This window comes from Fukomys damarensis, unplaced genomic scaffold (genome assembly GCF_012274545.1).
Source record: "Fukomys damarensis isolate Sample0158 unplaced genomic scaffold, DMR_v1.0_HiC HiC_scaffold_1, whole genome shotgun sequence".
Classification (NCBI taxonomy): Eukaryota; Metazoa; Chordata; class Mammalia; order Rodentia; family Bathyergidae; genus Fukomys; species Fukomys damarensis.
Genome location: NW_022900913.1, coordinates 17,516,329 through 17,540,378, shown reverse-complemented (window position 1 = coordinate 17,540,378; position 24,050 = coordinate 17,516,329). Strand labels below are relative to the sequence as shown.

The 24,050-nt window shown below is 36.2% G+C and overlaps 1 protein-coding gene across 1 annotated transcript in view; it reads left to right on the top strand.

Moving 5' to 3' along the window:
* The first annotated feature begins 369 nt into the window (after positions 1-369).
* The window catches only part of Cdh12 (cadherin 12), a 976,411-nt gene continuing 952,730 nt past the window's right edge, over positions 370-24,050 (top strand). Inside the window, exon 1 of the mRNA XM_033757884.1 lies at positions 370-791. The gene's annotated coding sequence lies outside the window, so the exon portion shown is untranslated. The remainder of the gene's footprint in view (positions 792-24,050) is intronic.

Below are 24,050 nucleotides of genomic sequence, written 5' to 3'. Positions count from 1 at the left end.
GGAGAAACCCCGTGTCTACGATTGGTACCAATTATCATCTGCGCCTTGTTCCGGGGAATGTTTAAATAATGAGACCATTTCCAGGTAAATGGAATTGCGTTGTTGCGCAGTAAAAGAAACAAGCTACTTAGTGAAGATCAGACCCGAGCCTTTGGCCTCGGGGTCCTGCCGGTTCCCTGATCTTCAACGGACTTGAAGCATTTGCCAAGCAAAGCTTCAGGTGCTGAGCCAGGCGCTGCCTCCCAGCACAGAACCTTCGTGACCGTTCGCTGGGCCTCTTTAATGAGTCTTCTGTGGGGCATGCAGTCCTCCAGTTCCTTCAAAGCATTCTGCAACGATCTAGTGGAGAAAAGAACAAACAGGACACATTGCAAATGTAAAACTCAATTACTTTTCACAACTCGACTCGTGCGGAAGGCACGCTGTGTTTTGTTTTGAGGGCGGGGAGATGACAGCGGAGGCGTCCCGGGCGCCCATTGGCTCGCAGCTCGCGGCTGCAGCGGAGCCCGCAGCTCCCGAGCAGCATCGATCCGGAGGGTGAACGTGGAGGGAGCCGCAGAGAGGGCTCCGGGCATTTCTCAGAAGAGGGCAGCCTCTTCCAGGAAGAAAGTGGTGTCTGCTGGCTGCCCGGCCCGGAGGCCCTTCAGTGAACGAAACGGGGCACCACGCGAGGCGGTGCGCGGCAGCCGTGCTTCCGAGGCGAGGAGGACAGCGGAGCGCGGGAGAGAGGCGAGGGTCGCACCTTCCGAGCGGCGGGCTTGTGGCTTCCTGCAGCCGCCTGCTGCCCTCAGGTAAGCCTTCCGCGCGGTCGGGATTGCAGCGTGCCAGGCTCGCTCCGGGGGACCCGCGCAAACGCGTTCATGCGTGATTGATAAAGTGGCGCCGGGCGGAGTCGGGAGCCCAGCGGGGAGGCTGAGCACCGACCCGGCGTGTGAATCCGGAGCTGGCGCGCTATTTGGCTTTAGGAAACTTCGGTAAGTTCCAAACAAGTCTGTCGTCCTCGGAGCTGAGGTTACGGAGAAAGCGCAGCGAGAGGCTGTCACCGCTCACCGCCTTAGCAGGGCTGGTTTCCAAGTGCAAACAAGTAGACAGCCTGGGCACTCACCTGGCTATTTCATAACTGCTTTTTGCGATATCTGATTTTAGCAACAAAATAACGCTTTGTTCAACAGCTTCTATACCTGTCCCCCTCCCTTGCTACCCCACTGACAGCGATAACGTTAAGCTTCGTTCATTTAGAAATACAACTATCGGACAATTTAAATGCTTTGATGTTCTGCTTCTCCGTGCACAGCCATTTGAGTTCCCTGACGCAAAAGTAATCTGGGACAAGTGACAAAGCTATAGATTACCAGATCTGCTGAGTTACATAATATGCATTTCAAAATTATCTTAAGGTTATTACTCATTTGATGATCATGTTAAGGAGAAAGTAAATGTGATGAAGGACATGATAACAAATCATTTTTCCCAAAGAGACCATCAGTAATTGAAACACATTTTCTTAATTTTAATACTACTACTATTATTTTCTCTATGCTGGGGTCACTGTGACTTCAAAACCTACGTACTTCAAGGCGCCTGATGCCTCTTACAGATCTGTGCACTGCTCTGTTTCCTCTGGAGAGGCAGCTGACATACTTTTGGCTGATTCTGTAACCATTTCGCGATTTTCAATTTCTCATCAGGTATTTTGATGCTCATTCACAAACTGCTCAGCAAGAAAATTACCTTGCGTGCTGAGGAGGGTAAAATGTAAATGGATTGCATTCTGAGTATATGTTTATAGTTCTAAATTTCATTACACAGAATCAAAGCAGGAAAAATTCAACCATGTCGAGTAGGTATGAGTTTGCTGTTGTTTAATCTTTACTGCATACTTGATCAGTTGTAAAATTTACAAAATAGCACATAGTTTCCCAGAAATACCAGTCTTCATTTTTTAATACCACCATTAGTTTATTAAATTATTCTAAGCAATTTTAAATCTTTTAATTTTTCAATATTATTTTTAGAAAGTAATGTAACCGCATAGGTTTATGTTGTAATTATTTCCTTGATTCCAGTAGAATATCACTTCAGAATTGCAAAGCAGATGGTGACTCTTCCCAAATCAGGAGCAGTTGATTGACGAATTGTCTTAGGCACTCAAGTGCACAGCCATATGCAAAATAGGAGCTTTCATTTGACTGAAGAGGATATATGCCTGCTCAGCAAGAAGGTTCAGGGACTCTTTCTCTAGCAGCTAAAATGTTAACTTGAAACTCCTATTCCAGAATATAACATATTTTCCCTTTTCCTTTTCCCAAAGACTGACTCCCTTGGTTAACCTGCCGTTAAGCCTCTTCTTCATTAAAAAAAAAAAATTCCCCTTTTTATTTTCTGTTGTTTCACCATCCTGCAGCTGCTTTATTCTTGACTTCTATGGCTAGGTACCACTTCCAAGCAGTAGGGGGAAGTTTTCAAGCCAAGATTTTTTTTTTTTCCTTGTTGATCTGCTTAGTGATTTGGTCATTTTAGAGAATTCTCAAACAATGAAAAAGCTGAAGTACTGTCAGAAGAGGCTGTCATCTGTTCTACATGTAGGATGGTGTGTCTTGAATCCTTTTGCAGCAAAAATCATGCTGAGTTTATGGGGGAAATCCCTGTTAATGGTTAGTGTGACACACACCTCACTCAATATGACTGCATCATTTAGAGGTGGATCACAAAACCAATCTTGCACTGAGCATGCTTTTCCATCTGGTGTTTTGGCAGATCGCACTTCATGTAATAGTTTGTGATATAGCTTGAAATCAATCAATCCTTTATCATTTTTAGGTTGATAAGAATATAAATCACCTTTGTCTGTTAAAATGCCTTATGATTCACATCCAGTCACTCCTGCTGATGAAACTGAATTGCAAATATTCTGCTTAAACTGTTCTTATGTGAAATGTGAGGTAGTACTGTGTTTTCACTACCATATCATTTTCATGTCTTGTCATTAAATCTATCTAACACTTGCGATAGGAAGATGTACAGAGTAATTTTTCTTTTCAGAAGTGAGCCACACTTTTGAGTAAAGATATCAAGTCTAAAGACTTGAGTAGTAAAATGACCCACTGCTGGGCCCTGTTGTAAATGTCTTCATGCTTCCAAAAGAAAAGCATGATTCAGATGTCTCATTTAAGATACCATTCTGTTTGTCTTCTAACAAATTATTACTTTACAAAAAGCAATTATGAGCTACATTAACGTGTTACCATTTTACATCAATAGTTAACAATTAGCTTATAGTGTGAATTTGTGATTATATTTATATTAAATTCTAAGTAGAAAGTAGCTCATCTTGTTTTAAAAAATTCTTTGTGGGAATAAGTTCAATAAATATCAAGAAAAATAAAGTAATTGTAATTATTGTATAGGAAATGAAAATGTATTATTTTTATATGGAAAAATTTACTCATAAGACATGATAACTGGACAATTTTCACTAATAGCTTTTAAAAACATCGTGTTGACTTTAAGACAGTTTTATTTTTTCTAAATTACTATGATAAAAGGGTGATATATCATCACTAAACTTTAAAAGGAAAATGTGTATGTGTAATGCTGCCTGTATAGACGGTCAATTATGGTTACTGAAAGTTCTTTTTAAGTACCACATAGCAAAATGGCTCATTATTATGAGAAAATAATATATTTAGGAAAGAGCAAAAGTTGTAAATATTAAAAATGGAAAAATAGATTAATTCCACATAATCTATTTTGTGAGGTCCTGGATAAATGCTTTATGGACTGACTTATTCATGTATTCAACATCATTTCCACTTTTTTTAAATTAGCACCTGTTGAACTATAAAAAAATCAGAGCATATCATTACTGTTTTATACATTTAGCTGCATACAAGTTTTTTCACTCTATTATATTATAGATCATGTTTTTAAGGGATAAGTTAAATCTTTACTATGCTTCGTTTATTTTTTACATTACTTTTCTTTCATAACACACTCAGAATATCTGTTACTGATCTATAAAGGGATTTGTGTTACTTGTCTAAAGAGACATGTTATTTGAATGAAGTAACTACCTTCTAAATATATGTACATCTCATGAATAGAGATGTGGAAAGGGACATGATGAGACTCCACACTGAGATCCTCATTAGGAAAACACGTATGTTACATATTAACTGCTAACTGATGTACTCAAATGCTGAATGATACATACTTAGTTCCAAGACCAAATACACAGTCAAACATGAGACATGGATTGTGAATACAGACTTTTCTGGGACATTAGTTTCAATACATTTAATTACGTCTCAAGGTACCATATAAAAATCTATTATTCTAATTTTTGTGAAGATTGGTATACATAAGTCCCCTGTGTATAAAGATGAGTGTCCCGATTTATTTCTTTATGATTATACGAAAACACTCAATTATGTAAAATAGTATTTTGAGAAAGTCTATGGGTATTTGTGGGTGAGTAATTATTCTTAGAGATTTACCTTTACGTAGTATATTTCTCCACAGAAAATAGTCATTAATGGTTATGTCTTTCTTTTTTAGCCTACTATGTCTGTAGAAGGTGAGGTAGGCTGCAAGGCTGTATTTGTAGTGGATAACTACACTGGCCCACTGGTTGACATGAAATGTACTCATGAGGATTTGTTAAGCACTATATTTACGGGGTATTTGGGAATGGAAGCCATCCTCGGGCCACTTATCTAAAAAAATCAGCTTGTTTAGATGAGAATTATTTCAACAGACAGACATGGAGGCGTCTGGTAGTTGGAAGAACCGATAAAGTTGAGATTGAGACTCAAAAGGTTTGGAAGCAGCAAAATGGAGATACTTTGAGATGGCTAAACAGTGACTATAGGCTCAAGGAAAATTTATAGTAAGTAGTTTTTTTTAAATGGAAACCTGCATACCTGACTAGATTAAATGGAATCTTTGGCCAGAAGGTGGTTATTAACAGAAAGGGAAATGGGATGAACCAAGGTCTTAGCAAAGGAAAAATTTAATATATCCATCACATAGGTAGGTATACATTTAGAATATGTGATTAACTTTGATAAAGCCAACTGTCTAGCATTTAAAAACCAAATATTGAATAGTTTTATCTAATATTTCAATGTCTATTAAATAATAACTTGAACAAAATGAAAAACTGTCAGAACACAATCACCCAAAATGTGATAATTAAATTATCCAAATAATACTTGTGGATGTAATTTTTAAAAGTTCAAGCCGGGCATAGTGGCGCAAGCTTGTAATCCCAGCACTTGGGAGGCTGAGGCAGGAGGATCGTTGTGAGTTTGAGACCAGCCTGGGCTACATAGTGAGTTCCAGGTCAGTCTCAACTATGTAGGGAGACCCTGTCTCAAAAAACCAAAAAAATAAAAAACCACCACCACAACAACAACAAAAAAACATAAAGTCCAAATGCAGGGCCAGGGACTTAGCTTAGTGGTTCTACCGCCTGCTTCACAAGTGCAAGGGCCCAAGTTCAATCCTCAGTACAAAACAAACAAAAAAACAAAAAAGTCCAAATGCTTTCTGATTGGTAAAACAGTATTGTCATTAGCACTAAAGGTTATGCTGAATTTAAAATTACTTCCGAGAGGAGACTATAGGAATGGCTGGAATACAAGACGATAATACAGTCCTGTAGTTACAAAGTGATATTTCAGTCGATGATGGTCTGCATGTACAGTGGTGGCTCCACAATGCTATATATATCCTATTTTTATTTTAAATCATACTTAATTTACTCGTTTAAAATGCTATGGTGTAAAACATTATGCTGCCTTATGCAGAGTGGCTTCATCCCATAATTTCCGCATCTCTCGTTTGAGGACAAGGGCATGTCCGGTGATTCACCTGTAGCATCTAGAATTCTGTAATTACACTCTTTGATGTGCACACAAGAACAGATTTGCCTAGATGCTTTCTCTAAATGCATGCCTGTCCTTAAGCAAAGTATGACTAGTCCAAGTGAAGTGTCCTCCTACAACTTTGGGAGTCAATATCCATGCAGGGTTTCCATTCCTCCAAGGAATGAATGCGAACAGATTTCAGAGGAGACCGGGTGCGTTCAGTGTGGTATGGCCATAGACTGCAAACAAATTTCAAAATCAAATTTTCCTGAAATTCCACACTTCCCCAATGACGAGAGACAGGATCCTGAGTGAAAAATGGAGAAGACGCTTTTGGCAAGACAATAAGTTATGTTTTTACTTAGGCAAGAATGGGAAACTCAGAATTATCACAGATTAGTTATTTTCTTGTTGGGAGAAAATGCTCAATACCCACAAGTTAAAGGAGAAAAGATTTACTCTAGTTTATAGTTTGTAGAGGTTTCAGTCCGTAGTTGGCTGGATCCAAGGCAGAGCAGGATGGCAGAGGGGCGTCATGGAGGAGAAACAGTCCGTGGTATGGCAGAGAAAAAGCAGCAAGTGCCCCGGGCCAGTGGGATATCTCTATGTGTATCTCTCTGTATCTCCAGGTTGTGCCTTCAGTGATCTCCCTCCTCTCACCAGGTTTCACTTCTCAACATAGCCTCTAACTATAAACCATGAGTGGACAAATCCAGTGTCACACGCCCACGATCCAGTGTCACACCCCAACGTTCCAGTTACCTCTCGAAAGTCTCATCCCTGAGTGGATGAGGCTTTGGGGGGACATCTAGATATAAACCATACCATTATCTACAGTAAAAGTATCTTAGATCGACTTTTCTTAATTGATATCCAATATCTATATTTAACTTCCTATTAGAAGTAAATAACCGTTATCAAAATTTAATGTAAGAAAGAGGAGTATGAGAATTTTAGATTTGTGACAGTAATTAAGTTCTGTCAAGTAATCTTATACATCTAAGAACTGCTGTTCATATACTAAGTGAAAGAGAAAATTTTATCTGCATTACTGAGATACTTATTCTCGACTACATTCAACATTTCACACTTTTTAAAAATAACAATCTTTAAATGCTTATGGTGCATCTTTAAATACTAACACTTGTGATTACAGAAATAAGGGTAAAAATGAAAATAAGTGTTATGTGAGCTGCTGCTCCAGCCCTTAAGTTTATACATACTTTCTGCCACATGTTGATAAGTGGGTGTTACTTTTCAACAAACAAAATTTAAGAGCTGGGATATTCAACATTCATTACACTGTCCCCAAATTCCAAACTCATAGTGTTTTAAGTGTAGTTAAAGAATTTTGGGGAAAAAATTTAGTACTGTACATGAAATCTCTAAATTCAGAAATTACAACTTATTTTTTTAACAGAAATACTTTTGTGTGTTTTTAATCACTTTCTAATTTCATTCTTCTTTCACAGTCTTTTTTCTAATTCTCCTTTGCTGAATCCTTTTTTTTTTTTTTTTTCAGATACATACAGGACAGCTGTTGTTACCTTGAGAACCTGTCACAAATGTAGTCAGACTTATCTCCCTGAAGAGGTTACCTCCCCTAGGGGCATGAGTTTAAATGTTATGGCAGTGTTTCTAAAACTGCATCTTCATCTCTGGTCCTTGTGATGAGTATCAAATTCAATCTCACAATGTCTGTTTGATATGTCCTCTCATACACCTGATAGCTATTTAAAACACAACTTGTTCAAACTAAACTCTTGGTATTTTGCTCACGCTCACTGCAATTTAAATATACTCACTTTTAAGTCTTCACCTCCACACTTTACAGAGTTATCCATCAATGCCCCCAGACCATCGGGTCACTTCTGAGATCTTGTTTCCCAAACTCCGCCTTCCCCACATCCAGCACAATATGGATCCTGGTGGCTTCGTAGCTTAATGGACTGAATATATTTTGACTCACACTTTGTGTCACTTCTTCCACTTCAGTCACTTTTGTGCAACCAGAACCTTCTCAAATCTGCAATTGTGGTGTAGTCTCCAACAGATCTTTGAAAGCTTTGACACTTTCTACTGGCCTCACCCGTGACAGGCATCTGTCCATCCACCTGTTAGCAGAGTCAAAGAACATTCCATGAATGATACACAGAAACTGGCCTGAACTCTTTTATTTTTCTTTTCTTTTTATTCATTAGACTGAGCTAATCCCTGCCACACAAATTTCTCACTCATCTAGCCTCCCTCTCCATTGTATACATTTTTATTTAATTGTCATTGCTTTGTGGTGACATTCTATACCCATTGTAAACAACACTTTCTTTTCCAGAAGAATCTTTACCTTTCTCTTTCTTTATTTTTATTTAAATAGGACTTACATAATAATATATCATAACGTGATATTTCATTATAGGTTCTTCAACTTCAGATACTTCAAATTAACTTTTAACTTTATGATATTAGAAAAGTGATATTATTCAGAATAAACTGTTTTTAAAATTATTAATTTTTCCCAGGTTAGTCATATTTTGATACTCTTTTGTCATACTTGACAAGCATAATGTGAAAACCAAGAAAAGCAAGCTATGACGTGGGATGACTTGTGTCCTATGGACTTGCCCTATTTTCTTATTATTATATTAAATATGCATAATGCTTTGTTGCATATATGTAACTGCATATGTATTATATATCTTACAAGGGGCCCAAGACAATTCCTCCTCACTCAATGTGGCCTAAACAAGCAAAATATTGGACACTCATGTTCTATGTTTTACTGTGTGATTAAACTCTGGTGTTCCATAAGTTCGGTGTTAAAATATAAGTCAAAATATCTTCAACTTATGATGGTTTATTGTGGTGTAACCCATTTATAAGGTTAAGTACATCTGTGTACTGTCTTCCAAAGTGAAATATAAACACTGTGGAGAGTCACACATACAAACCCTCAGTATGTGTTCAGCGAATGAAGAAATATATGGACACAGATTTTCTTAAACATACACATGCACATAATAGGAATTTGAATAATTTATAGTACACGTTAATAGTGGATACCTTTAGGGAGAAAACTGTGATATTAAGGACTTTTTCTCATAAGATGTTGATATCTATCTATCTTGGCTTAATGTATTAATCATTATCCAGCCATGTCATGTGCCTAATATTAGTATGTAGTTCCTCAACAACCTGTTAAAATGACTAGGGAATGAGAAAACACATTTAGCTGTTAGCCTATAAAAAGGTATTTTTTAATTTAATGCAGAATAATTTGGACAGGTATTAGTTATCATTTCTACTGGGGATTCAATGACTATCTCACTGCCTGATGTCCCCAATTCCCTATGGTGACTGCAATTAAAATAAAATTCCCAGGATACACTAAAAAAGGGTAGGAAGGCCTTTAAAGGTTTGCCTTAATTGGCTCTGAGATTCAGTTTTGTTATCTGAAGAGAACAGAGGAGAATCAGTATTAACACCTGAACTTGAGTTTATGCAAAGTCCAGGGCTCCTAAAGTAGCAATTAAATGGCTTAATGTTAAAGTCTTCCAAGATTTAATTCAATAGTTCTCTTCAGAAGGGCAGAGCTAATTCTTACTGAATTGCTGCTGCTTCTAACTTCACTGACTTAATTTGAACAGTATTCGAAATTTCATCCTCTCTAATGGAGTTAATTGCATTATGAAAGAGTGGAAAGTTACTTCCTCTTGTGGAGCTTGTGGAATATCTCTCTACAGAGTCCTCTACTTTCAATCTGACTCCTATTCTCATTTATTCAGGATAATGTCATAAATTCAGCATTCCCGATTTAAACTAAATTTCAAAGGAGATAAACATCTATCTATATATCCTTTGAAATGTATGTATGTGTGCATATATATATGTATATATATATGTGCATATATTTATGTATATATGTATATATATGTATATAAGTATATGTATGTGTGTATGTATGTATGTATGTATATATATATATATATATGTATGTTGCATGATGTGAACCATCCAAAGTACCTACGATTTTGTACATGCCCAAGCAGTCTCCTTTCATACTCTCTAAGTCCTTGGAACATTAACAAACCTCTGAACTTTTACAAAGGCCATGACCTCTTCATTTAGAGAGTTGCTTCAATAAAGTGTAGGCTCACTTAGGTTAATGGTGGATCATGGAACTGTTTGATTTGTAGTGAGTGACGTCGCCTATTATCCCTAACATTCATATGGGTCGTGAAATAACATCCAAATAATGAGTCAGGCTCATTTCTTTGTTCCTGTAAGTTTCCAGGTTTTCACAGGAAACCTTAGAGTATAAGCCAAAGAAGCTTTATGCCTGATAACTGCAGATGAATTATTATTTTTGCCAAGAGCATGGAATTTCAGCTAAGAGTCAATTTTCTTGTGAAAATAACATCAGCTTATTCAGAGTTCATCTGGGCAGGCTCTTGAACAGAAAAGCATCTCTCTTCCGTGTATCACTCCCTTTTTTGTGTTTTGTTTGTTGTTTCTTTCCTTCTCTTCATGAAAGAAAAGACTGCGTGGGCCATTTCTATTGTATATCATTATAATTGCATTTCCTTGTATCCATTACCCTTGTTTCTTCATGCATCATACACAGAGATACACCAGGCATACACACCTACTTTAGGACAGTGTTGATGCACATTAAATCCAATCATGTTTTAATAGTGCATCGCTTACCCATCTGTTAGGCAGCCAGATAGTCTTCGTCCTAGTGCTAGCATGGTGACTGACTCCTTCAAAGGTCTGCTTTCTTTAACTCCACACGGTCTCGTTAGAGGCGCAGCTCTGTACTAAGATGTCTTGAAAATTAAAATATACTGGGAAACATTTCAAACGCTTTGCAAAGCATTTTTCTAATGCCTTCACATTTCACACTCATCACCCCTGTATGTATGTGCGTACACACACACACACAGAAATGTGAAAAACAACTTTCTTGACAAGATCTCTAAAGCTAACTAAATGTTTCTCCTAGATGGCAGTAAACACTTTTGGCATTAATCCTTCCTAAGAATGAATTACTTCCACACTATAGAGAAAGCCATGAAATATGAATGACAGGAGGAAAACAACTTCATTTGTTCTTACTCTATGATTTACAGTGTAGAAATGACAACGGTGGGGGAGGTGAAGAATAGTGAGTCCTTGTGTGTTTGATGCTCATTTCCCAGCACCACAGAGAAAGAGAACATTGTGCCACATTCTAGTTCTGCAAGTGAATTTATTTAAAGATGGTCCATTAGTTCACGTCACCACAGAGAACTGGTAAGTTATGAGTGTTTTTACAAATAGATTTGGGAAAAAAATCTCCAGTATTGTGGATTCACAGAGAACTACCCTGAAAAATGATTATATTTTGCTTGCAAGTCACAAGGCTATGATTAATAACTTTAACCCAGAGCCAATACATTTTCATTAATGGTTACTTAACCAATTTTTGTAAATGGATTTTCTCTTCCATTCTTTAATGCCAAGAAAAATTTCAAACTCCATGAAAATAAAGAGATAATTTTATATTTGAAAGGTAAAGACAAAGTTTTGTTGAAAAAAATGAATCCCTTCCTCCTAAAAATAACGTATCTTTCCATAATAAAAATTAAGAAAATAAAAACAGATATAAATATATAAAAGGTAACCCTCACAGTTTCAGAGGCTGAGGGAGGGGGATAACATGTTCCATCCTAGTTTGGCCAACTTCGTGACTTAGCAAGAGCCTGTATCAAAATAATGAATGAATTAATTAATTAATTAATAAGGTTTAGAAATGTAGCTCAGTGTGGAGGCCCTGGGTTCAAATCCCAGTACCACACACACACACACACACACACACACACCCCACAAACAAAAAAACAAGAACAACAGAGACTATGGTGGCAATTGACTTTTTATTCACAGTATAAAATAGATTTTACAAAGAGAAAAAAGAGTTTGTATCTGGTGACTAATTATAAAAATATCAAATCCTCTCATAGTATCCGTTCCTCAACTTTATTTCTGGGAGTATCTTCAACTTAGTCTCTCATCCTTAGTAAAATCGTTCATTTTTAACATTTCCAATTTTATTATGGTCTTGTTTTTAGTTTGTGGGCTGATACATTCCTCATCAATTGTGTCTCCAGAGCTATCCTGCCCCGTTCCTGACTTGCCGCATACCTTGACCTGTAAAGTAGGTGGGCCTGTCCTTAATCCCTTTCCTTCGTCAATCACTAGGCTTATGCTCTGGCATCTCCTATGCAGTCCCTTTAATGATCAATCACATTCAATGTCTCTATGCGAAGGACTCACGGGGGTCTTATCTTTCATGAGCAGCCCTTCCTGGGAGTGTGGAGTCCTCCTCTCAGTACCTCGTGCCAACAATGGCCAAAGAGCAGAACTTCATTTCTCGTATCTGTGTACAGTTGTGTACGTACATACACAGATGGTCTTTGATGGTTGGATTTACCAACTTTTAACTTTCAGATGGTGAAAAAGCCATATCCATTCAATAGAAATTGCACATTGAATTTTGATCTTTTCTCCATCCAAGAATATGCTGTACAATATTCTTTTAAGATGTTGGGAATTTATAGTGAGGCACAGATCCCACTCAGCTATACAACCACGAGGGTAAACAATTGTCAGTCCATAGTTTACTGTTCTGAATTTTGATCTTTAGTAAATTATATGTTTTGAATGAATTTTTGACTTGCGATGTTACCAATTTAGAATGGTTTATGAGCATGTAACCCCATTCTAAGTAGAGGAACATATGTAATAATTTTAGCCATCTGCCACTTAAAATACTTTGGAGATTACTTAACATTATCCATTTCAAGTAACAAGTTTATATTTTTTAAAAAGCCATCTGGAGTTAAAGTTAAATCCAAGAAATGACTAATAGCTTTTGGTTTGGGATTCCATTACATTTTCACATTCTTAGATGCTGTTTGAGGATCCCCCCTCAATATAATCTGGGACTTTCATCAGTTTTGATCTGATGTATTTTTATCAAATAAATATTACTATTTTAAAGTATAATTTTATATTTTTAAATATCCAACACTTGCTTATTGCAACGAAATTCAGTTATGGATAAATGTGCTAAACTGAAATCTCTCTTTCTACTCACCCACTATCTACGCACCTTCTATATCACTTCCCAGAGATACTACGAGCAGTTTCTTGGTATTTTTTCAAGAAATGTCCCAGCAATTCATAAATGAATGAATGTATGTTAGACTATTCTTTAACTTCAAATTACTTAATGACTATTTGACCCAGTTAATTACTTGTCCTCCTCAATAAAATTTTTAAATTTGGAATCCCAGATACCCACATGCCTTTGGTTTTATCTTTTCCATTACTAGTACACCCTTCACAGTATCATTCTCTGGGTTCTTCCTTTTCTCCTTTAGTGTTGCTGTATCTTTAGTGCTCTCCTATTCACACGCACTCCCAAAGTGAATTTATCCAAGTTCATTGTTTTAAACTTGACATGCTAAAAACTCTAACATATATATTTCCAAGCTGAATGTGCCCAAAATCTAATCGCTTGTACTTCTTTTTTTTTTTTTGTAGATTCATTTCGATTCTTAATGGCCTCTCAAATTCACATATAAATATGCAATTTTGGTCTTTGCTCTCAAATATGCTCAGTCTGAAGACATGTTTCATTTTACTTAAGCTAAAATTTCTCAATCAAACTCTTTTATGTCCTCTTCTTCTCTAACATATCTAATCTGCTAGGAAGTCCCATTGGCTCTATATCCCATGCATATGCAAAGAAGTCCAGATCTCCTCAGTTCTATGGTTCTCACCATTATTCTGGGAGTAATTGCTTACCTAAGTTACTAATTCTAGCCCTCTAAAGATTAACCTCAAGAGAATATGTCCTCTTTTTAAAATACATTGTAACATGTCACGTCTTTGTTCAAAGACAATGAGTGCTCATTTGATACAGAAGATAATTCCAGGGTTCATGAACTGTACCCCCTTATTTTTCATATTTTTTACCTGCACTTTTCCACTCTTCCCCTTATTCTTTCATAGTTCCTTCTGCTTCTTCTGGAATTTGTATGGCTTATTCCTATGTTCTGGTCATTCCCTCTAACTAAAATGCTGGTTACCTGATACCCATTTATCCAGCTGCCTTCAAGTTTTTGTTCAAATCCCTCATTTTCTATATTGTCTATCTATGCTAGTCTAATATTACAAATTCAACAGAACTATCAGGTAGTATAGTGTCTTTATTCTCTTCTACATATTTTTTTCTCCATGTTATATTATCCGCACTTTTCCTTTCTGGAATATAAACACTTGAAGCAAAAGGATCTTCTCATTTTTTGTGCTCATATATCTCAAGAGACATACACACAAATGCCTAAGAAAATAGTACATAGTAAGCATTTGCTGTGTATTTGCAAACAAATTATGTATATATATCATTCTGAATTTTTATGCTACTTTTGTTTAAGCAAACAACATTGAACACATATGTCTGTGTTGTAATTTTTATAAAATAAAAAAGTATGTATTATGTAAATACATAACAAAAATGTGATTGTATTTCATTGTTTTGAGGTGCAACATTGACAATACTTAATATGTCCCCATTGGTTTATTGAGTGACTGTATTTTTTCATTTCATTTGCATTCATTAAGGTAAGACAGAATTTTGATTTACTGTTTCTAAATACTCCTTCCCAGTGATGGTAGGATAAATTGATTGCTTGCAGTTCTATTTTCATCCAATATTTCTGGTTGAATTTTATTAAACCATTTGTGCCTTTTAATTTTTGTTATTAACTTTCCCCTATATCCTTCTAAGTATACAAACATTTACAAGATAAAACAAAAATCTGTATGCAAATGTATACAAATAAGTATCTATGGACAGATTGTTACAAATTCACTTTAGAAGTCACAATTATAAATTAAGTCATCAAATGTAAACAAGGCATCAGTGCACACTTATTTCCATGAACACTCAGGGAAAGGAGTTCAGGAGGAAAGAAAGGGATATGCAAAATCTGAGTGACAAAGTATGACAATTGAAACTTCATGTTTTTAGCCTGCAAGGAATTAAAGAATTCTACTTATAGGAGGTATATTTTCAGGAAAACTAAATTTTTGAGCTTAATAGCTTCTAACTATATCTTAATAAATATATATTATTACTAGAACAAAATAGATTTTTTAAGGAAAATAATGTAAAATTCTGGAAGTTTTCTTTTGCATAAAGAACATTAGCTCTGTTTTATCCATACAGTGTTATCCCATTACACTGCAGCAAGCACAAAGCAGGTGAAAATGAATATTTTGTGTGTGTGAAAAAACTAAGTGCCCAGTTGATCATTGGGTGATGTTAGCAGCATAATAATGAGTTCTGTGCCCTGACAATGTAGAATTCACACAAACACAAAACACACACACAAATTACAGTATCTATGTGTGCAGATATAGGTTGAAATAGCTGAACAATTTTATAGAAGTGGAGTCATCTTATAAAAGCACAGTAGATCCCCTAGGGTTATTTTCAGAGAATTTAAGTAGTTCTTTTGCTCTTTTTGCTTAAGAAGCATCCAGTTTTCAGTGACTATAGTGTGGATGAATTTTCTTGTTCTGTTGATTAACAATTACTGCATGAAAGAAGCAGTCGAACTCAATGTTAAGAGCAGGACAAATATATGTGTGTGTGTGTGTGTGTGTGTCTGTGTGTGTGTCTGTGTGTGTGTCTGTGTGTGTGTATTATTGGTTTGGATTTCTGTGTTGCGCAAAACGTCTAAGCATCTATTGCCAATTCCATTCAATGGCAAAAGAACTCCTGTATCTATATCGGTGGAATCTATATCTATATATGTTATTGGATCCATCCAGGGTTAGAAACGTGTGGTGGGCCAGTTTCTGATAACTTTATTTTGGCTGTAAACTATATCACTTTTCCTGATGTCGTAATTAATTAATTAATTAATTTATTTGTTGGTACTGGGGATTGAACTAAAGTCTTTATGCTTGTAAGGCAGTCCCCAGAAACACTGAGCTAAATCCCCAGCCCCCGATGCAGTAATTTATTTATTTTTTTTTAAATTAAGTTTATTGGTACATTTTAGGAATATAGTAATGTTACATTCATTATTGGGATATTGTACCTTTATATGACAGGTCTTGGTTCTCATTTTTCCCCTTGTCCCTGCCCTCTTTTCATCCCCTCCTCACCTCCCCATTTACAAACACTTTATTTCCAATTTTTCATTTTCTCCTATTTTTTCTTTTCCCTTATTATCTTTCCCTTACCCTTCCCACTTTCCCTACACCTTTAGCCCTTTTCTTCCAATCTCATATTGTCAATTATCTCATTAGTATCTTATGTACTCTTATAGTTTGTTCACACCAGAGAAACTATTCAGTATTTACACATGTGTGACTTATTTACTTCACTTAGGAGTATATCCTCAATATGCATCCATTTTCCTATGAATAACTCTTAATTTCTCATTCTTTATGGCTGAGTAGTATTCCATTTTATATAAAATAAAAAACCCATCTTCTTTATCCAGTTTCCAAATGATGGGCAAATGGGCAGTTTCCAAGTTTTAGCTATTACAAACTGTGCTGCTATAAATATAGGTGTTCATGTGTCACTGTGATACGATTTTTTTAATTGTTTTGGAAAGATACCCAGTAGAGGGATGGCTGGGTCTAATGGAACCTCTAGTCCCAGCTCTTTGAGGTATCTCCATATTGATTTCCATACAGGTTGCAACAGTCTGCATTCCACCAACAATGGAGAAGGGTTCCTTTCTCCCCACAACCCTGCCAACATTTGTTATTGTTTGATTTCTTTATAGTAGTCATTCTTTGTGGGGGAAGGTGGAATCTCAGTGTTGTTTTCATCAGCATCTCTCGAATGATCAGTGATGTGGAACATTTTTTTCATATATTTACTTGCTGTTTTACTTCTTGGAGAAATGTCTGTTCATTTCAGATGCCCATTTTTGAACCGTGTCTTTATATTTGGGGGCTGATTGTTTTGAGTTCTTTATATATTCTAGATAAGAGTCCTTTGAGGAGCAGCTGGTAAAAATTTTTTGCACATTGTAGGCTTTCTCTTAGTTCTGTTGATGGTGTCTTTTGTAGTGCAGAATCTTTTTAATAAGATGAGATTGCAATTTTTGATTTTTTTTTCTGCTAATTCCTGTGCTACTGAGGATTTGTTCCTAAAGTATTTTCCTAAGCCAAAGTCTTCAACAGTTCTGCCTAACTTATCTTCCAGAAAGTTTAGTGATTCTGTTTTAATATTTAAATCTTTATTCCACTTGGATTTTTAATTTATTGCATGGTGAAAGATAACGGTCTAGTTTTAATCTTTGGCAGGTTGAGATCCAGTTTTTCCAACACTGTTTATTAAAGAGGCTATCTTTCCTCCACTGGGGATGGTCAGAGCCTTTGTCAAAGTTGAAGCAGCTGAGTACATCTGGAGGTATTTTTGTGTCTTTCAATCTGTTCCACTGATCCTCAGGTCTGTTACTTTGCCAGTACCATGCTGTTTTTATCACAGTGGATTTGTGGTACAGTTTCAAATTGGAAATTGTTATACCCGCTGCTATGTCTCTGTTGCCTAGGATGGCTTTTGCTATTCTAGGTCGCTTCTGGTTTCAAATGGATTTTTGGATTATTTTTTCTTGTTCTGTGAAATATAGTGTTGGAATTTCAGTCAGCATTGCATTGAATCTATATAGAAGTTTTGGTAGTATGACCATTTTCACTATATTGATTTTTCCTACCCACGAGCAGGGGATAACATTCCATGTTCTTATGTCCTCTTTGACCTCTCCTCTTTTTTCAGAGTGCTGTAGTTTTCAGTGTAGAAGTCTTTTGTTTCTTTTGTTAGACTGATTCCTAGATACTTCATTGTTTTGGATGCTATTGTGAAAGGAATTGTTTCCCTAATTTCTCTCTCAGTGACTCTGTTATTTGTGTACAAGAAGGCTCTTGATTTTTGGGTGTTGGCCTTGTATCCAGCTATTCTGCTAAAAGTGTCAATTAAATCTAGAAGTCTTCTGGTGGAGTTTTTTGGGTCTACAATGTAAAGTATCAAATCATTAGCAAATAATGACAGCTTAACTTCTTCCTTTCCTATCTTTATTGCTTCAATTTCTTTCTCTTGTCTGATTGCTATGGCTAATGTTTCCAGAACTATAAGGAAGAGGAGTGGTGATAGTGGGCATCCTTGTTTTGTTCCTGATTTTAATGTGAAGGTTTTCAGTTTTTGGCCATTTAATATGATGTTGGCTGTTGGCTTTACATAGATAGCCTTTCTTAAGTTGAGATATAGAACATCTATTCCAATTTTTGCAGGTCTTTTATCATGAATGGGTGTTGAATTTTGTCAAATGCTTTTTCTGCATCTATTGAGAGGATCATGTAGTTCTTGTCCTTGACTTTGTTAATATAGTGTATTACATTTATTGATTTATGCATGTTGAACCATCCTTGCACTCCTGGAATAAATCTGACTTGTTCAGGAGGTATGATCTTCTTGATGATCCACTATAATCTGTTTGCTAGTATCTTATTAAAGCTTTTTGCATCTATATTCATTAAGGAGATTGGTCTGTAGTATTATTTTTTGGTTGGGTCTTTCCCTGGTTTGGGAATCAAAGTGATACTTGCTTCCATGAATGCATTTGGAAGGATTACTTCCCTTTCAATTTAATTGAAAAGTTTGAAGAGTAATGACAGTAGTTCTTCTTTAAATGTCTTGTAAAGTTCAGCAGTGAGTCCATCAGGACCTGGGCTTTTCTATGTTGGTAAATTTTTAATTACATTTTCAATTTCACTGATTGTAATTGGGGTGTTTAAAATGTTTTTATCTTCTTTGTTGTACTTTGGTAATTCGTATGTATCTAGAAATGTTTCCATTTATTCTGTGTTTTCTATTTTGTTAGAGTACAGATTCTCAAAGTAGGTATTAATGATCCTCTGGATTTCTGTTGGATCTGTTGTAACTTTGTCTTTTTCATTCCTGATTGCATGGATCTGAGCCTTTTCTTTCCTTTTTTTGGTAAGGTTACCTAAGGGTATATAAATTTTCTTTATTCTTTTAAAAAACCAACTCTTTGTCTCATTTATTTTTTGTATCATTTTCTTAGTTTCCATTGCATTGATTTCTACTCTAATCTCTATAGTTTCCTCTCTTGTTTGAGCTTTCGGTTTTTCTTGCTCTTGTTTTTCTAGGAGTGTAAGATTCATCATTAGATTGTTTATTTGATCTCACTCTGTTTTCTTAGTGTGGGCAGTCAGTGCTATGAATTTTTCATGTAGAACTGCTTTCATTGTGTTCCATAGATTCATGTATGTTGTACTGGCATTTTCATTTATTTGTTAAAAAAAATGTCTGATTTCTTCTTCAGTTTCCTCTGTGATCCATTGAATGTTCAGGAGAGTATTGCTCAATGTCCATGTGTTTGTGAAGTTCCTACAGTTTCTTATGCTATTGATCTCCAGCTTGATTGCCCTATGATCTGATAATATACAGGGAATAACTTTGATCCTTTTTCATTTATTCAAACCTGTTCTGTGAGGTAATATGTGGTCTATCTTGGACAATGACCCATGTGCAGCCCAAAAGAATGTATATTCTGATTTTGTGGGGTGGAACACTCTATAGACGTCTATTCAAAAGCTTGATTCTGTTCTAGTATTTCATTGTTGATTTTTTACCTAGATGATCTGTCTATTTGTGATAGTGGGGTATTTATATCCCCCACTACAATAGTATTAGTGCTTCTTTGCTGTTTGATGTTACTTAATATTTTTCTCATATAATTATGGACATTAATATTTGGTGCATATATGTTTATGAGTGTTATCTCTTCCTCTTGACTTGTTCCCTTTACAAGGATGTAGTGGCCTTCTTTGTCTCTTTTAATCTGTTTTGGTTTGAAATTTACATTGTCTGCAAATAAGATTGCTGCCCCTGTTTTTTTATGGGCTCCTGACACATGAAGAATTGTTTTCCATCCTTTCACTTTCAGTCTATGGCTTCTTTTTGCACTAGATGTGTTTCTTGTATACAACATATTGTTGAATTTTGCTTCTTAATCCATTCTGTAAGTCTATTTCTCTTGATGGGTGAATTGAGGCCATTGACATTGATGGTTATAACTGATATATACTGACTTATTATTGTCATGTTATTGTCCTTTTGTTGACTCATTAGTTTTTTGCTGTCTCCTTTCAGTTTTTTGTCATGCTTATTTGTTTTGCTCTGTTGGGCCTCATGGTATTGTGACCTTCATTGTCTATTTCTGGGATATTGTTTAGAATTCCCTGTAGTGCTGGTTTGGTATTCATGAGGTTTGGCAGGTGTCCTTTGTCATGGAAGTATCTTATTTCCCCATCCATTTTGAAAGAGAGTTTTTCAGGATACATCAGTCTAGGTTAGAAGTTGTTTTCTTTTAGGAATTGAAATGCCTCACTCCAGGCTCCCCTTGACTTGAGGGTTTGTGTTGAAGAGTCTGTTGTGATTCTGATGGGCTTTCCTTTGCATGTGATTTGTTTTTTTTTTTTCTCTTACTGCTTGTAGTATTTTGTTCTTCTGTTGGGTTTGTGGGATCTTGATTATTATATGTCTAGGTGTACATTTTTTTTTTTTTGATGTGACTAGTTGGAGTCCTATATGCCTCACTTATCGGTATGTCAAATCCTTCCCCTCTATTTGGAAATATTTCTGTCATTAATTCTGTGAGCATCTTTTTTTAAGTCATTTGTATTTTCTCCTGCTGCCTCGTGGATTCCTATCAGTCTTACTTTATTCTTCTTTGCATCATCTAGGGATTTTTGGATAGATTTATCATGATCCCTTACTATTTTTTCCCTTCCCTCCCTCCCTTACTATTTTTAAGAGACCTCTCTTTTCACCATCACTGACTGCAGTACTGTCTTCTATATCTGAGATTATATATTTGCATTCTTTTATTCTGTTGTGAACATTTTCAATACAGTTTTTACTCTCCTGGATATTTGTTTGAATCTGTTTTTTGGATTCCATTTCTTTTCTATGTTGGGCATTCATTGTTTCCATTTCTTTCTTATGCTAGGCCTTCATGGCTTCTATCATGGTCCTGAGCTCATGTATGTCTTTGTCAATTTCTGTTGTACAGTCTTGAATTATGTCTTTCATTTTGCTCACCATCTCTATGGTTTTCTGGGAAATTATTTCTGTTTTGAATTTTTTTTTAGCCTGATTGATCTGTTTTGTTACTTCCTGTGCTGTGTGTTCTGCGTGTCCTGGTGGTTCACTATCAGACTTTTCATCCTCCTTTGCCTTACTGTTTGTCATTGGTGAACTGGAAGTCTGTCTTTGTGTCTTGCTTAAGTGTTTTCTCATTATTTTTGTTTTTGGGTTGCCCTTGATTTAATTTCTGAGTTATGAATTCTTCCTGATATAGTTGCACTTTAGCTTTTGAGTCTCTAATGACTCACAGACTTTCTCATTTTCATAATATGAGAGAAAACAACTCTTGAAATCAATCACAATCCTTCATCCCAGTTGATACAATCAGCAACACAATAGTATCAAGCACAACTTGTAAATTGACCACTTGTGGTTGTCATTAATCTATCACCTTCAAACCATGTGAATTAAATTAAAATCAAGAAGCAGCCCAAAATATGTTTTCAGTGAAGAAACGTTTCAATGTAGCATCTTGAGAGGAGTACATAAGTAAAAGAATTGGAGAAGGTTTCCAGTGAAGCCAAAGGACATAGAATGACCACAGAATCTTTAGGAAACTGTTAAATTAAAAAGGAATAGACAGAATGCAAGTATAAGGACAAGAATATATCCCCTTAACAGTAATAGGGGCTCACTTTCCCTTGAAACTATTGACCCTTGAGTGAGGTAAAATGACAGAAGAAAAGAACATAATGAAAAAATTAAAAAATGATAAAAGAAGAAATCTAAGTTAGGGAAGGAGCAGGAATAGAAAGGGAGATGAGGGCTAATATGGTGGAGTAAGAGACTAAGTTCGAGAAAAGGACAGAAAAAAGAAAGAATTTGCAGAGTGGAATGTGGAAAAGAAAGAAAAAAATAAATTTGTAGGGCCTCTTTCAGACTATATATCTGCTGTCATAATATACAATGTGCACAGCCATGTGCAGAACCAAGTCTCCTGATCTCAGCTAGCTGATGGCAGACCTCAGGTCCCAAGGCCCACATTAAGTTCCCCGGCCTGCTGCAGGGTTGAGCTACACACATATATACTACAGGTTTCCTCTGCCTTTTCTTTAAAGATGTTCAAAGTTGGGAGCTCAGAAAAATACCCTTTATAAACACCTATGCCTCTGCAGAGTGGGTCCAAGGCCTGGTGAAATCAGGAGTTCTTGGCGGGGGGCATGTTTCAGGGGTGCCCACACGGGTACCATTCTTGTGATGGAGCATTGGTAGTGCTGGCAGGGGAGGGTGTCACTACTGGGTCCAACAGATTGGGCCCAAGCAGGACTTGGGGAGAGCAGATCTCAGAGTGGCCTCCCTAAATCTCACCTTCCTTGCACTGGCCTTATGGTTGTAATTTGAAAGTGTATAACATGTTTACAGATGTGCCCTGCATTCAGTCTGTTGTTGGTACTTTGAATTTTGTTGAATCTGCTGCCTGCTAGTCCAAAATTAGGGTGCTTCAGGTTTATGTACAACTGAAAGCCGAGACACTCTTGAGTTGTAAAGCTCCGCACCAGCTAAAAGCATGCAATGTACGATACACTGAAAAGAAAAGGTCTGTTTTTTAAATACAATTTTTCAAAAAGGTTTATTTAAGGGGAATTGTATCTATTTATATGAATTGTAAATTTTGCATTCATGCATCATACTGCGTAGTTTCACTCCTTATTTGTCTTAACTATTGTCACACAAAAATTTATGTTAAGCACATCAAAAGGGCAAAGAAACTATCTTTTATTAAACACTATTATTCTTGGGAAAAAAAAAAGCTCTAATGGTGCCACCATCACCAGCCACAAAAATGTTAGCTTAAATATCAGACTGGTACAAGACAGTAAGCTATATCTTTTAAGAAATGCAGATTATCATTAGTTGAATATTATCTTACCCATCTTTAAGGGATGTTGTTACTCATTTCATTATTAATAACTCAATCAAAGAATCACTATATTAGTTTTCAGTTATGGAAGCAGAGTGCATGCTAATTTTGATGAGAACACAATTTTCAGTTTTTAAGTGATTTACACAAATGAGGGTAAGCTAGAGAAGTGACAATTTGAAAGACAAGGACTGAGGATCAGACAGAATTAGCCACTTGCTGCACCTACTACTCTGATGAGTGGGCATCATCATAGCTGACAAGGAGATCTGGGAATCCCAGCCAGAGTGGCCAGAGTGGCGGCAGCATCATGACTGCCTGCTGTCACATTGCTAAAACCTGTTGCCCCCTTCGGTATCTGCTTCTGTGAGCATGCAGCCAAAACAGGGGATGAATGCACTCGTGGCTGCTTTTTATCAGCTTGGCCAGGCATTGGGAATAGTAGCTGTGTGGCATGTACTGCAAAACAAGGAGGAGCTGGGGCTGTTTTACTATGTAAGGTCTGTCTACCAAAGATCTCTGGAAGTGGCCTTTGAAAATAATGTTCCTGTTTCATTTCGGCCTACAAATTCTGGTTCAAGTTGTACTTCTGGTTAATTCTCTTAGTAACCACCTGGAAAAAAATATACGAGCCACTCCCAATTCCCCCAAGCTGTCGTAGCCCAGTGGAGTAGGCCTATTTCTTGTCATTTTTGCCACCCAAACACAGCTATCAATTAATACTATTTAACTTCTATAGAAGTAGCAAAATTATACTTCCACCTGTCATAATCCTGTGTTCCATATTTAAGTGGTTTCCATGTAAATTATATTTAATGTTTAGTACATTCTTATATTTTTTAGAGTAGGTTCTCTGAGACAACAAGCAGTAATGAAAAATTACCTATAATAAGATGTTCAGCACTAGGATTTGTCCAGAATGTATATTAAAAATATGATAATGTTTCACTTTTTGTAACATATTTTACATGATTAAAATATCAACAACCTATTGGAATTCTCATGTATGTTTATATGTATTAAAAATTATCTGACATAAGCCAGCTGTTGGGGGAAGCTAGTAATAGTCTTTACA